The sequence below is a fragment of the Peromyscus leucopus genome, unplaced genomic scaffold (genome assembly GCF_004664715.2).
Source record: "Peromyscus leucopus breed LL Stock unplaced genomic scaffold, UCI_PerLeu_2.1 scaffold_417, whole genome shotgun sequence".
NCBI lineage: Eukaryota > Metazoa > Chordata > Mammalia > Rodentia > Cricetidae > Peromyscus > Peromyscus leucopus.
Window position 1 is genome coordinate 35,001 of NW_023505307.1, and position 15,000 is coordinate 50,000.

Here is a 15,000-nt window from a genome sequence, read left to right on the forward strand (position 1 = left end):
ACCAGATGCCATTGCTATGGCACAAATGCCATCAGTAATCAGTTTGAATTCCTTCCTCACTCCTAGCAGCTGAATACTGAATATGGACCAAAACACCTCACCATTGGCTCACTACCTCATCGGTAGACTGAGTAAGCTGGGTGGCTACCCTGCAGTGAGCGGCTTCCATTCAATCAGCGTAGGCTGCAACAGAAAGTGCTGATCCTCCTTTGAGTAAAAGCAAACTTCTTCTGCCTCTGTGAGTGAACTGAGAGTTGGCCTTTTCCTGGCCTCATACTCCAGCTGTGGCTCCCTGGGTCATCTGGTCTCCAGTCTGGAGCCACACTTAGGGTCGCATGGATATCTAGCTTAATGACTATATGTTTTCCTAACCTCTATAGTTCAGTATCTGTGGCATGAGACAAGTCTTGGTTCTAACTCATACACACACACACACACACACACACACACACACACACACACACACGTACACACATGTATGCACACATGCACTTCAGATGACTTTTTATGAAAAGCTCTGATTAATACAACTACTAGACGATGATAAGCCAACCATGTGTCAGGGGCCCTTGTCAAACTAAACAGTCAAAAGAAGTCAAAGCTTGACCTTTTCCCATTTTCTTTATGTTCACCTATCTCCTCAGATAACCCAGCACATGAGGCTCAGTGCTCTCACCCCTGAAATGATAATAATCATAATCATGCCTGCTCCTCCCGTCGCACAGCAGTGCTGTGGGAATCATGGAGACAAGGGTGTGTGAGGTTGCTTTGCAAAGAACACACAAATATGACTTATTATCATTTCCATCTGGACTCATCTGAGACTACTTCAATGAGGGCATTATAAATGATGAATAAGACTTTATGTGGTCTTTGTGATTTAAGAGGAGAACAAGTCTCAAGTCAAAAGACTCAAACTCTGGCTATGGAATGTTGGTTGCAGGATCCCAGACATAAGGCTCTGGGTGGATGAATGAGGGTTGGGCTTAGTCCAAAGTCTCAGTCAGCTTAACTTACTAGATTCCACGGTTAGAAAATGCTCTTCGATGTTGATTGCTATTTAGTTGTTTATTGAGCATAACAAAGAAAATAAATATTAGTAAACAGTAATTTGAATGCTAATATTTTCTAATATCAGCATTGGTAATAGGCATTGTTCTAAGCACGTTTCATATGTTTGTGTCATTTAATCCTCATAGCATTTAAGCAAGATGAAAATAGATATGGGCAGCATGACCTTTCCTATTTCTTAAATAAAGAAAGTAAGGGTCAGGGACAGTAAGAAGCTTTTCTATAGTCAGCATTGCTAGTAAGTGGTATGGCTTGGATTTAGATTGGTCATTCTGATGTGAGAAGGAGGAACAGGAAAAGATGGAAATTAGGGTCATAGAAGGAAGACAAGATGGCAGGACTTCTGAATGAGGGAAGGAACTAGAAAAAGACAAATCATCTCCAATGAAATCATGTTCCAGTAGAGACGGAGCAAGATCTTAGGACTCTTTTTATCTACTACCACAAGGCAGCCATTACCCCTGAGATGGGAATACAAACAGGATGCTGTGGAAATGAAGAGGAGAGATGAACATAAGGGTAGGAAAGGCCTTCTGGCAGAGATGATGTACAGGTGTGTCTGAGACAATCAACAGGAGCTAGTGACAGAGCCAGGGAGGAATGACTACAGTGTAGAAGGTGACACTGGGGACGGGAGACATGGTGGTGTTGCAAATAGGCATAGGTCACAACTGATAAACCAACAGCCCTGGGTGGGAATGGAAGAGACAGAGTTCATGACTTTCAGAATGGCTGTATTTGTAAGTGAATGATCCCTCCTGTCCAGAGTGAGGATGATGGTTTTGACAAGTGAGCAAGGCAGGGGATAAGAAAAGTGGTCATGCTTCACTTCTGCTTCTCTACACGGACAGTTGGAGAGCTAATAAGGAAGCCAAGAAACAATTAGGAGGTATTTTTAGAAGTGCTTAACAAAGATTGGTTTGAGGTTGGATGGGAGTGGTGGTGCTGGGGATGTCTGTATTGGTCCCTGTTTTTTTTAGTGTCTGCAGAGACTGGGGTGTTCTCACAGAGATAGAGAGCACCAGAAATGAGGTGCTTCTGAGTAATGGATTTGTCCAATGGCAGATTGTAACAAAAAGACAGTAGGAGAAAACCTGGAAGCAATCAGGGCTAGAAATACTGATTCGATTTTTAAAGAAATTATTAATTACTGTAGGGAGAGATGAGGCTAGGGAACAGACTTGAAGTTGGGATGTGGATTATACAAGCTGCAGTATCAGACAAAGTCCAAGTCTGTGAGGCTTGAGAAAAAAAAATCCATTTTATACCATGTGTCAGACTTGCATTTGTGCTGGGCTCTGCTGGTCACTACCACTTAGGAACTAAAACTGACAAGGCTGGTCTTCATCTAGAGTAGGTGTGTTCATTGTTCACTGAGTAGAAGAGAAAAGGTGATAAAGAATTACACATGGGCCCCTGCTCCTGTGCCTAGGAGTCACACATCCCTTCTCAGAGTCCCTTGGTAAAAATCTGTCTTATTTGTTCTACCTAACTTCAGAAGCTGGGAAGAGCAGAGATGCAGTGCCAGTTGGGGGTGAACATTCCTGAAGCTGCAGATGTCATCAGAATATGGGGGTGATTAAATCAGGAGAGAAAGGATGGGCTCAACCAAGGTAGAGCTCAGTGAGTAAAAAGAGAGTGGTCAAGAATTGAACCCAGGGACACACCTTCCCAGGCAAGAAGGGAAGGCAGTGGGGAGCCCAAAGCCCAGACAGACATGAGAGCGATAAGAATGAGGAACCAATAGGGTCACTCGAGCCAAGGAAGTGGGTAAGTGTATAAGGTGGTGAAGAATGGTGCACACAGCCTAGAAGAGCTTTCCCACAAAGACAGTCACTGATATTTGGTCAGCAAGAAGGATCTGGATGACGGTAGAAAGGGGTTATTTGTGAAGAGAAGGAGAGGGACAATGGGGTGAATATGATCAAAGTAAATTATATATTGAGACTATGTTGTAGTGGGTAGCCGTTCCAGCTTTGACCTGGAAGTACCACCCCCTTTTTGGCTTTGGTAACTGTCACGCCTACAAGGCGGTGCCTAGAGAGGACCCCTGAAGACCTGAGATCCGATTGGGTGAGCTTGCTTGGTTCCTGGAAACTGGATGCTGGAGGTAGACTGAGCAGAGTTCTCCTTTCCCAGATCCTGTTACCTAACCCTTCACTTGTAAGTTACCCCACAAAATATACCTCCATTTTAATTACATGGAGTTGCCTTAATATTTAAACCAATACTATGTCTTGCTCAAATCCATTATTTTGTAGAAATAATAAACACTGGTAATAAAAGAGGAAAAACGTTTTGATAGAAATGTTTCCTTGGAGTAAATATTTTTGGAGTTTTTTGGGTTTTTTTTTTTTTTTTTTTTTTTTTTTTTTTTTTTTGGTTTTTCGAGACAGGGTTTCTCTGTGTAGCTTTGTGCCTCTCCTGGGACTCACTTGGTAGTCCAGGCTGGCCTCGAACTCACAGAGATCCGCTTGGCTCTGCCTCCCGAGTGCTGGGATTAAAGGCGTGTGCCACCACCGCCCAGCCTGAGATTTTTTTTTTTTAAAGCTCAATCCAGAGACTGGAGAGATGGCTCAGGGGTGAGGCACACTAGTTGCTCTTTCAGAGAACCTAGGTTTGATCCCCAGCACCTCACACAGTGGGTAACAGCAATTACCCACTCTTTTCTGTCCTCAGAGTGCACTATGCACACATGTGGTGCACACACGTATATGTAAGCAAAAACACCCATACATTTGGATTTCTTTAAAGTCAATATAGATTTATATAGGTCTATTTTAATTATCATGGTCTGTACATTCCAATTGCCATTCATTTAATATTTTCAATAATATTATGGGGTGAAGAAGGAATGCCTGGACTGATTGTCAGAGGCACGAGTGTTCAGCATTCCATCACATGAACGGGAAGGCTGTTTCCATCTATGGACCTGCCAGGCTGCCTCTCTCTGAGGTGTCTTTCCTCCTGCCTTGGAGTTTCTTCAATATGACTCTTCTCTCTCTTGCTAAACTGCTCTGGAGAGTAGCACAGAGAGGGTCCAAAATGATTGTATTTAACTGGGAGTGAGGAGGAAGTATGTGACTTGCCAACCAGTGGGATCACTGTCTGTGAGAAAGAATCTTGGTCATTCTCCAAGTTCATGAGTTGTATTCTCCATAATTTCTATTTCTGTGTTTTCCCCATTACATTGCCTTCACCTCAAGGCTTCTTATTCTTCTGACTCTAAAGAAGGTTGATGACTGAGGCCACATGTGGAGCCACCTTTCTGCCATGCCTGGTAATTTCATCCTTCCAGGCACCATTGAGGAAGAGAGGTGACTTAGTTAGGGTTTCCATTGCTGTGGACAGATACCATGGCTACAGAAACTATTATAAAGGAAAAGCACTTCATTGGGGCTGGCTTACAGTTTCAGAGGTTTAGTTCATTATCATCATGGCAGCACGCTGGCAGACATGGTGCTGGAGAAAGAGTTGAGAGTTCTACATCTTGATCTGCAGGCATTGTGTACTGGATGTAGCTGAGCATAGATGAGACCTCAAAGTTCACCCCCAACAGTGGCACACGTTCTCCAACAAGGCCACACTTCCTAATAGTGCAACTCTCTATGGGCCAAGCATTCAAACACATGAGTCTATGGAGGCCATTCCTTATCACACCACCATTTAAAAAAAAGAAAGAAAGAAAGAAAGAAAGAAAAAAAGAAAAAAGAAAGAAAAAAAAAAAAAGAAAGAAAAAGCTTTTGACTGCTTGCAGGAGACCATGTAAAGAAGTGGAACAAAGTCTGTCCAAGGACTATGCTGGCCTAAGTGGATGTGTGCAGCTCCCATACGCAGAAGGACAACTGTCCAGAACTGTTTATCTTGAAACCAGGATTGCCTTCCTATATCCCCTCTTCTGCCTCCAGTGCCAAGGGTAAGTCCTCTCCCTGTACCAATTTTTCTTCTCTGTAGATGCTCATTTTCTTCACAGAAAAACACTGACCATATCACCTGAAAAGCTTGGGAGAACAGAATAATAGACTCTACCCTCAGTTTCTGGTGCTTGTTACTTGATGACCTATTGGTTGGCAAACTTGAATGAAATCTTTCATTAGTTTTTTTAAAGTTATGTGTGGCCTCAAACCAATGATCACACTGGCAATTCTAAAAGCACTTTTGGTGATTCTAAAGTATAGTAGTATTGCTGAGAAGCTCTTCTACCTGCCAGAGAATTTTATTACTCTCATGTCTTAGAATTCTAAGAAATATGTTTGTGAAGTTAATATTTCAGGTACTGGGCATATTAGGGGCAAGGGTGTGTTGTGTGCAAGAGGTCAGCCATTTGGTGTTCTTCATGTAACATAGCCTGTTTATATTCAGAATGATGAAGGGCCCGTTCATACTGAACTCTGGAGACAGGGATAGGTTCTAGCCTACTCCTTACTACTGTGTGACCTGGACTAGCTACTTAGCCTTTCTAAACTTCAGCTTTCTGTCTGTGAGATGAGAACACATCTATCTATTGCATAAGGCAATTCTGAAGCATAAAGGAATTGATCAAGGACTATTCAGAAAGAGGAAGGGGCCAGTAGGTGTGGCTAAGAGAGGTAATGGGTGGGCATGTAATCAAAATGTGTTATATTCATGTATGAAAATGTCATAATAAAATATCTATTGTCTTATTAAGAAAAGAATATCCTCTTGGTCTGCTAAGATAGTTCCATAGGCAAAGGCAGTTGATGCTCAAGCCTGAAGACCAAGTTCAGCCCCAGGAACCTGCATAAGGAAAGGTGGAAAGAGATACCCAAATCCACAAAGCTGTCCTTCACACACATTGCTTTCATTAAAGTTTCAAGAGAAAGGAGCTAAGTCCAGATTGTGTCACACACCCATCAGCTCTCCCTGAAAGAAGAGCTGTGTAGAAGGTGACAGATGCCCTTAAGGGTACCAGAGTAGATTTGAGCATCTAAGATGCTAGAACTGACCTGTGACTATCTTCAAATACGAAAGCTATTTATTTTATTCTCCATAGAACAGGAAAGTCCTTGAAGAGCTGGTATGGTGGCACATACCTGTAACCCCATAACTCAAGAATGTGAGGCCAAAGAATTTTACAGTTTAAAGTCAGCCTAAATTGTATAGTGAAACTGTCTACAAAAAAGTTCTTAATGGCAAGGATTATTTGTTTCAGCATTATCAATGCCTAGCACCCTGCCTGGTGTGTAGTTGATCTGGATAAGTGTTGTCTAAGTAAATCAATGGCTGCTTTGAAAAAAATCTCTTAGCTATTTGGGGGAGTTCTGTAATCCTTACTCTAGGTTCTGGCAAACTCAGTAGCTCCTCTGATTTTTTTCCTTCAGAAATGCAGTGGGTAGCTTCAGTACATACTATCAATTATAATCATATGCTATAACTGAGAAACAGACAACAAAGAAAGTTAGACTAAACTAATGTAAACCAAGACAGAAGAAAGTAAATGGAAGACAAGAGAGTGGGAAAAAAACAATCAATCTGAGTCCTGCATTACTCTCAGGTCACAACTTCAATGCATTTGCCACCTTAAAATTATTTCTTTGGGCCTGGAAAGATGGTTCAATGGTTAAAAGCATTTGCTGTTCTTGCAGAAGACATGAGTTTAGCTCCCAGTATTCACATCAAATATTTCACAGATGCCTGTACCTCCAGCTCCTGGGCATCCAACACCTTCTTCTATACTCCATGAATAGCTGCATGTATATGCACACAGACTCATAAATAAAATATAAATACACCTTAGAGATGAGTTTAAGTTGAATTCTCACATCTTCTTTTTTTGTTTTAGGGTAGATCCATCTATTACAGTACCAACCTTTTTTTTTTCCTACTCCACATGGTGGTTTGGAAAACAGTCACCTTAGAACCCTAGTGTTTTGGAAAAACAAAGGTTTATTGGTTCCTTGTATGCTGTGTTCAAAGAAGCCTGTCAGGGAAGCTCTTTAGAACAGCTGGGGCTGATGGGTACTCTGTCACCAGGATCCCAACATGGAACATACACAATTAAGTGCTCCAGCCTAGAAGTAGAGAACATCACAGTTTTCCACAACCCACTAAAGAGAACTGGTCATAGCCATGCTACCCTCAGAGGGTCTCACCCATGGAGTGGTGGGTTTTGTTTTTGTTTGTTTACTTTTTAATCTCTCTATATAAAAGAAAGGAACTGTCAATGATAATAACCAAACTGTGCACTCCTTTTTGGAACTTCAGCTCATTCATTTGTAAAGAAAAACTCAAAGTAATATTTGATTTGTTTAAGAAATATGGCCTTTGAGTTCAAAAGAGAAAAGAGATCACAAGACTATCAGGAGTGGGACACAGGGGGGCGCGGTAAGGAGGCTGAATAGTGATGTCATCCCAGAGCTCAACTGATAGCTATGAATCTGTGGATTTGATATTTATGAAGATCAGTCAAGACCGGAGCAGTGAACAGAAAAGTTCCACCTCAGGAAATCAAATCTGACTATGAGTTTAAATAAGACTATTTCTCACCAGTGGTGGGACTATCCCTTTCTGAGGCTAAAACTGAACTACCTACCTGCAAAGGCAAACCTTGAAACACATCTAAGGTTTGATCTAAGTGATGATTTCATGACATTAAAGACAATAGCCAATAACCTTTGTTAATTGCTCCTTCCTTTAGCCTTGCTAACTGAGTTCTTATTTAAACAACAACCTGGAGCTTTGGACCCCAAACCTTGTAGCTACTCATGATTTTAACTCAAAATTTAGGCAGACAGATGCTGGTGCCCATTTTTCTATCTCCGCGTCTTTATGTTATAATTGTTCATTCTCCTTTTCCGATTATTTGTGTGTGATTGATGAAAACCTGCATGTTGGAAAGGAAGGCCTTTCCTCTTTTCTACCCAGAGTCCTCCTCCATCAAGCTCTTTAGTTTCCCCAAGAACAAGTTGCTGCCACAGGATCTTCACACTTCAGTATTAGGCTTGGTTGTGGTTAATGTCTGCTAATGATGTGAGGAGAGGTGATAACTGCATATTAATGAGGCTCACAAAGGAGCCACATTGAAAGCTGTTGTAAACCCTAGTGGTGACAGCAATAAACTAGAACTCTGGGGAGGAGTGAGTGACAGCCAAAAAGGAGCAAAATGTGGCCAAACCCACACATGTGACAGCGACACTTGAGGGAGGTTGCAGATCTGTTCAAAAGGGAAGAACCCCACAGAAGGCAGCATTTAACAGAGGGATTGTGAGAATGAAAGGAAAAAAGAAATGCTGAGGCTGCAAAACCGACCCTTGCAAAAGGAAGTGGAGAAGGATGTAGCAATTCCATGAGTAACTCCTCCACCAAACAACAGCAGTAGTATACTTCTGGCTTAAAAAGGCACTGAGTCCCCGTCTACAGGGGCAGAACACTGTGGAAATGGCTATTTACTGGTTCAAAGCAATCTCCATAAAAATTGTGAAGATATTTTCCACATAACTAGAACAAACAATCCTAAAATGTATATGGAAACAAATACCACAGGTAGCAAAAGCAATCCTTAGTAGAAAAAAAAATACTATAAAAGGTATCACTGATACCACATTGTACTTCAGAGTCATAGTGACAAAGATACCATGATACTTCCACAAAATATACACATAGATTAATGAAGTAGATTAGAGGATCCAGAAATAAACCCATAAATCTATGGCCACCTAGTTTTTGACAATGATTAACACACACACATAGAGAGAGAGACACAGAGAGAGAGAGAGACACAGAGAGAGAGACAGAGACAGACAGAGAGACAGAGATAGACAGACAGAGAGGAGAGGGGGAGCCTATTCAGCAAACAGTACTAACAAAACTGGATATCAACCAGTTTTTCATGCAGAAGAATGAAATCAAGTACATATATCTTTCCCTACACAAAAACTAATTCAAAATAGATCAAGGACCTCAATTTAAAACATGAAATGAAAATTTCTAGAAGAAAACATAGGGAAAAGACTTTTCGTATAAGACTCCCACAGTATAGGGAATTAACTCAAATAATTAACAAATGGCATTACATGTAATTAAAATGCCTTTATATGCCAAAAGAAACAGTTAATTGAGTGGAAAAAAAAAACAACCTATAGAATGGGAAAAGTCTTTGCCAGCTGTACCTCTGACATGGTATTAATATGCAGAATATGCAAAGAACCCAAAAGACTAAATGAGAAAATAAAACCCTTAATTTTAAAATAGGCTGGTGAATTGAAAAGAGAGCTTCAGAAGAAATACAAATGGATTATAAAGCTCTTTAAAAGTTTTCAACATCTGCAGCCATCAAAGAAACTTTGAGATTCCCTCTTACCTTAATTATAATGGACATCATTAAGAAGAAAATTGCTAGTGAGGATGTAGAGAGTGAGGAACACTTACTCACTGTTAGTAGGGGTGTAAGCTGATGCAACCATTAGGAAAACCAGTATTGATGCTTCTCAAATGACTAAAACTAGAATTACCATGTGTCCAAGCTGTACCACTCTTGGACATTTACCCATTGGACTCTATGTTTTACCACAAAGATATTTGAACATTCATGTATATTTCTACTTTTTTTCTTTTTTTTAGTAATAACCAACTTATGAAATCAGCCTAGATGACCATCAACAGATGAACAGTTAATGAAAACAGGGTAAATATATACAGCACATACACAATATTTTTGTATATTGATACAAACTTGAGGTTATATGTTAGAACATACTGTATATATGTTTTTACTGTTGTTTACAGTATTGCACCTATGTAGCTCATTTTAAAATGTACTATAAAGTTCTAGTCCTTGAAAGTTATTATTACAAACTATTTAGGATAATTAAGAAATGCAGCTTAGTCAACTTGAGGTGCCAATCTATGTTCCAGCCCATGGGAGGCCTGCCCCTTTCTGAATGGAGACAGAGGCAGAGTGGGTGGTGGGGAAGGGAGTAGGTGGGAATTGTGGGGGAGAGAGTAGAGGAGGGAAGGGAAAATGCTAGAAAAAATGAATTTTGCTTCTCATAATATTTAGTTACCAATCTCGTTTTTATTATTTCAGTAATGATTTTATACCTCACAAATAAAAGCAAACATTTGACTAAATTATAGTGTCAATATTTATCTACTTTGGGATCTTCAAGATGGCAACTTCACTTTATTCAACCCAATGAAAGTGAGATATAATTCATATGAGTGGATTTACTATATTAGCCAGTTGTTTTCCTGGATGGACAAATAAGGTTTTTTTTTTTTTTTTCTTTCTTTTTTGAGACAGGATTTCTCTGTGTAACAGCTCTGGCTGTCCTGGAACTCACATGTAGACCAGGCTGGACCCAAACTCAGAGAAATTCTCTGCCTCCCACTTGCAATTAAAGGCATTAGCTACCATCTTTCAGTGAGATTTTTCCTTTATACTGAGCACTGCTATCTAAGACACACTTAATTATAGAACATTATATTTTCTGCTTGCCATCAGAATCTTTCACCCCATCCACATCTCACCCCAGTACACAGAACTTATATTTTTCCATTTTATATTTTTTTTTTTTTTTTTTTGAAACTAATATTTATTTCTCATTATGATAAAAAATTAATATAAAAAATACAAATATAAATAATAGAATTTCTTTAATATTGAACTTATTCTTGATAATTGTTTTTATATGTAATTTTACTATGTTAAAGTTAAAACCTTCCTTTTTAAAAAAAGAAGAAAAGGGGAAGTGCTGTGGATATTACTCTATATAAATAAAACACTGATGGCCAGTGACCAGGCAGGAAGTAGGTGGGACAAGGAGAGAGGAGAATTCTGGGAAGCGGAAGGCTGAGGGGAGAGACACTGCAGCCACCGCCAGGAGAAGCAGCATGTGAAGACGCCGGTAAGCCACCAGCCACGTGGCAAGGTATAGATTTATAAAAATGGGTTAATTTAAGATAAAAGAACAGTTAGCAAGAAGCCTGCCATGGCCATACAGTTTATAAGTGATATAAGCGTCTGAGTGATTATTTTATAAGTGGATTGTGGGACTGTGGGGCTTGGGGAACCTGGAGAGAAGCCCTCCAGCAACAGAGACAGAATTATTGAAGGAAAAATTTTTTGTAGATTTACCATACAACTTGCAAAAAGATGAGAGTCATTTTATGTGACATATGACTCTGTTTCTTCTCTGTTTTGAGAGACCACAGTTGTCAGTATTCATCACAAAACACAGCATTAGAAAGTGGAAAATGAATGGAAATAGAACACAAAATGTGAGGCATACCAAAGATGATTCTTGCTGGGACCAACTCCTTATTAATCCAGAAAGACACCTGAGAAAGAATGACTGTCATAATGCACAGAGTATATATCTGGATCATGAAGTGGCCCATCTTCCTTTGTAAGTGGAAATAGACTGTCATTATTACATATTCACCTGTTGGAAGACACGCTCATTATTAGGGTTGCTGTTGATAGAAAAAAATGAATGCAGTGAATATAAAACTTGCAAATTTTTAAATTAGCATGATCTGGAAGAAAACAATCAAAGACATGGTTTAAAAACATATAAAAATTCTACTTAATTAGATGCAAAGAAACATATATGCTTATTGGTTTTAATGGCACCTTATGCCATATATTTCTAAAACATCTAATTCCAAGATTACACAAGTATTCCTGTTTACCCAATTACAAATAAATTTTGAAGACATCACTTCAAAATAGTAAATTTAACCTGTAATGTCTAATATTAATGAAATAAAATACTAGATATTTTTAAAATTAAAAGAAAGAAATAAAGGTTAGCAATTATTCTATAACTGTCGAACTTATAGTCATGTTAGGTATGTTTTCAAGGTAAAACATATATTTTAGATAGATAGATGGTCTTCATACACTTCAGAGATTTACAGAATAGGGCATTCAAGATGTTTTAATAACATAAGGCTTTTCATGACAGTGAGACATGTCTGTTCCTGGAAGCACCAATCTACTTCAGAAAAGATGGTGGGCATCGAAGAACCTCCATATGGAGTTTAGCTTTCTTTGTGGCAAAGTTAACCACTGGGCAAGAAACTGCCCTTGTCTCAACTGCTGACAGTATGTTGTCCAAATTGGACAAATAGGACATAAAAAGAGATGACTGCCAAACTTTGCCAAGCAAGGTAAGACAGTCTTTCAAAATTCCTGCTTCACAGAAAAAAAGTGAAGGTTTGTAGGTCAAAGATGGATGCCCCAACATTGCAGAGGAACCTTGGATTACTGTCCAGACAGCATGCTATCTCTGTCATTGCTCTATTTTTGGAAGTTGTTCACTTTGCACTTCTTGTTTATTCAGGTAATAGTTTATCCTTCTCAGGTCTCTGATGGGGGTTGAAGACTAGATAGTTATATTGTCTTCTTTGTTACCAAATTCAGAAAAGAAACTTAGAAAAGAGATGTAAAGTTTATAAAAGTTGAGAGACATAAAAGCTTAAGTAGTTAAAAAAAAAAAAAAAACGTTTTAAAGCCTAAAAAGATATTTTCAGACTGGTAATGTAAGTTACAATACAAGCTGGTTTAGGTATAAAACTTCAGACTCACAAAGATATAATAGATAATAGAGTGTTTTCTCTGAATTTGCCAAATGCAAATCAACTGGACATTATGAATGTAATTCTTACTTAAAAAATTGTTCTTATTGTATATAGCTTTACTGTGTTAGAGTTAAAAACCTTCCTTTTTATTTAGACAAAAGGGGGAAATATTGTGGGATATTTGATCATGCTGTGACACCCCAAGACTGTGTTAATAAAATTAACCTTGAATCAGGGGCAGGGCCAGTGACTAGCTGGCTGAAATTAGCCATAAAGAAGTCAGGAGTAGGGAGGGACTTAGAGATTTCAAGGTCTCTTCAATCTGGGAAGTGTGAAGAGTCAGCTGATAATGTCTCTGCTGCTTCTTTGATCTATCAGATATTCATCCCAATATCTGACTCCTGAGTCTTTAATGGTAATAGAACAACTTAGATTAAAAACAGTGGATTTGGAGAGAGGTGGATTGGTAGGGCTGGCTGGTAGACCAATTGCTGAGGTCTAGCAAGAGTCTCCATCTCAAGAAATAAGGTGGAAGGTGCAGACCCAGGGTATACTAGGTCTTTCATTCCTGTCTCTACAGTTACTCTTAGTCCTACCCCAGTCTGCCTTCAGAAGCCCCTCCTCCACCCTTCCTCCAATCCCTGGGGACCTTGTATCTTGCTGAAGACCCAGGGTGCCCTGAGTGATTTTCCATCATCCTTCTCAACCTTCCTTTCTAGCCCATCTCTTTTCCTTTGTACCATCCACCATGGCTTAGAAACATTTTCTCCCAGAGACCCCCTGTGGCCACAATGGGTAGAAAAGCTTAAACAATTTTCATGATCCTTTCTGTCCTCCATTCTGATTTTTCTAGAATTATTGTTACTGATGCATCAGTCTCCTTGCAGGAACCCTTTCTCCCAAACTACCTCCACTCCCTTGGAACTCTGTCTCTAGGTGCAAACCCAGTTCCACTAGCTCTTTCCTACTGTCTATTTCAGCCTTTCTCCTAGCCCATATACATTTCTTTGTGACTCCCCAGCAGAAGCACTCTCTACCAGGGACCTCACAGTCACCACATTTGCCTAGGATTGAGGTGGTCAACAGCAACCAAAGAACAGAACACCTACCCAACAAAGACAAGGTCAGATACCTACAATAAGAAACACCTCAAATACTCCAGATGCCTAAACTCCACTGCAAAAACACAAACAAAAACAGCTAAGATAATTTTACCTCCTCAAGAAGCTAGCAACCTTGTTTCAATAGGCCTGAGAAATGCAATTTTGCTGAAACACAAGAAGGCAAAGACTTCAAAATTGCAATTATGTATATGTTTAAGGACATTTAAAAGGATATAAATAAGTGCCTTAATGAAAACTGTGAAAACACAAACAGTTGCATGAAATAATGAAAACATTTTAAGACATGAAAGTAGAAATAGAATCACCAAAGAAAACCCAAACTGGAATAAAACTGGAAATGAAAAATTTAGCGTATCAAACAAAAACTTTGGAGGTAAGCCTCACAGATTACAAGATATGACAGACAGTCTTGAAGATAAAGTAGAAGAAATGGATAGCTCAGACAAAGAAAATGTTAAATAATTTTTTTAAAAGCACAAAACATCCAAGTCATCTGGGACATAGTAAAAAACTAAATCTATGAGTAATAGCTTTGGAAAAGAATAAACTCAGGTCAGATGCAAAGAAAATATTTTAAACAAAATCATAGAATAAAATATCCCCAGTATATAAAGAAGGAAATATCTATCAAGGTACAAGAAACATACAGAACATCAAATAGACAGAATCAGAAAAGAAATTCACCACAACACATAATAACCAAATCACTGAATATACAGAACAAAGAAAAAGTTGAAGGGGAAAAGTATGGAGTCACATATAAAAGCAGATCCATTATAATAATACCTGACTTCTCAATGGAGACTTTGAAAGCCAGAAGAACCTGTACAGATATTTGAAAGTGCTGAGAGATGCCAATACAAACTACCATAGCCAACAAAACCATCATAAAGCCAAATTTAAGCAATTTCTTTCTACTGAAACAGTTGTTGGGTGGGGGACCAAATCATAACAACAAAATAGCAAGAATCCCTGCTCATTAATAACCTTAAATATTAATGGTTTCTATTCCCAAACAAGAAGGTACAGACTAACATACTAGATTACAAAGCAGAATCCAGCTTTCTGCTGCATCCAAGAAACATATCTCACCATCGAGAATAGATATCACCTCAGATCTACCCTTTTACAGAATTGGAAAAGTTATTTCAGCAAATAGACCCAAGAAGTAAGCAAGTATAATTATTTTTATATCTTACAAAATAGACTTGAAACTAAAACTTATCAGAAAAGATAGGTAAGGACACTGTAGACTATACAA

The 15,000-nt window shown here is 39.0% G+C and overlaps 1 long non-coding RNA gene across 2 annotated transcripts in view; it reads left to right on the forward strand.

The window, feature by feature from the left end:
* LOC119087233 overlaps positions 1 to 12,038 on the forward strand; it is a 20,674-nt gene extending 8,636 nt beyond the window's left edge. The window contains exons 2-4 of one of the 2 annotated variants that reach the window (XR_005090660.1): positions 9,652 to 9,715; positions 11,236 to 11,438; positions 12,000 to 12,035. This is a non-coding gene — a long non-coding RNA (uncharacterized LOC119087233). Of the gene's footprint in view, positions 1 to 9,651; positions 9,716 to 11,235; positions 11,439 to 11,999 lie in introns of both variants that reach the window. The other variant, XR_005090661.1, reaches the window with a different exon arrangement.
* The last annotated feature ends 2,962 nt before the right edge of the window (positions 12,039 to 15,000 follow it).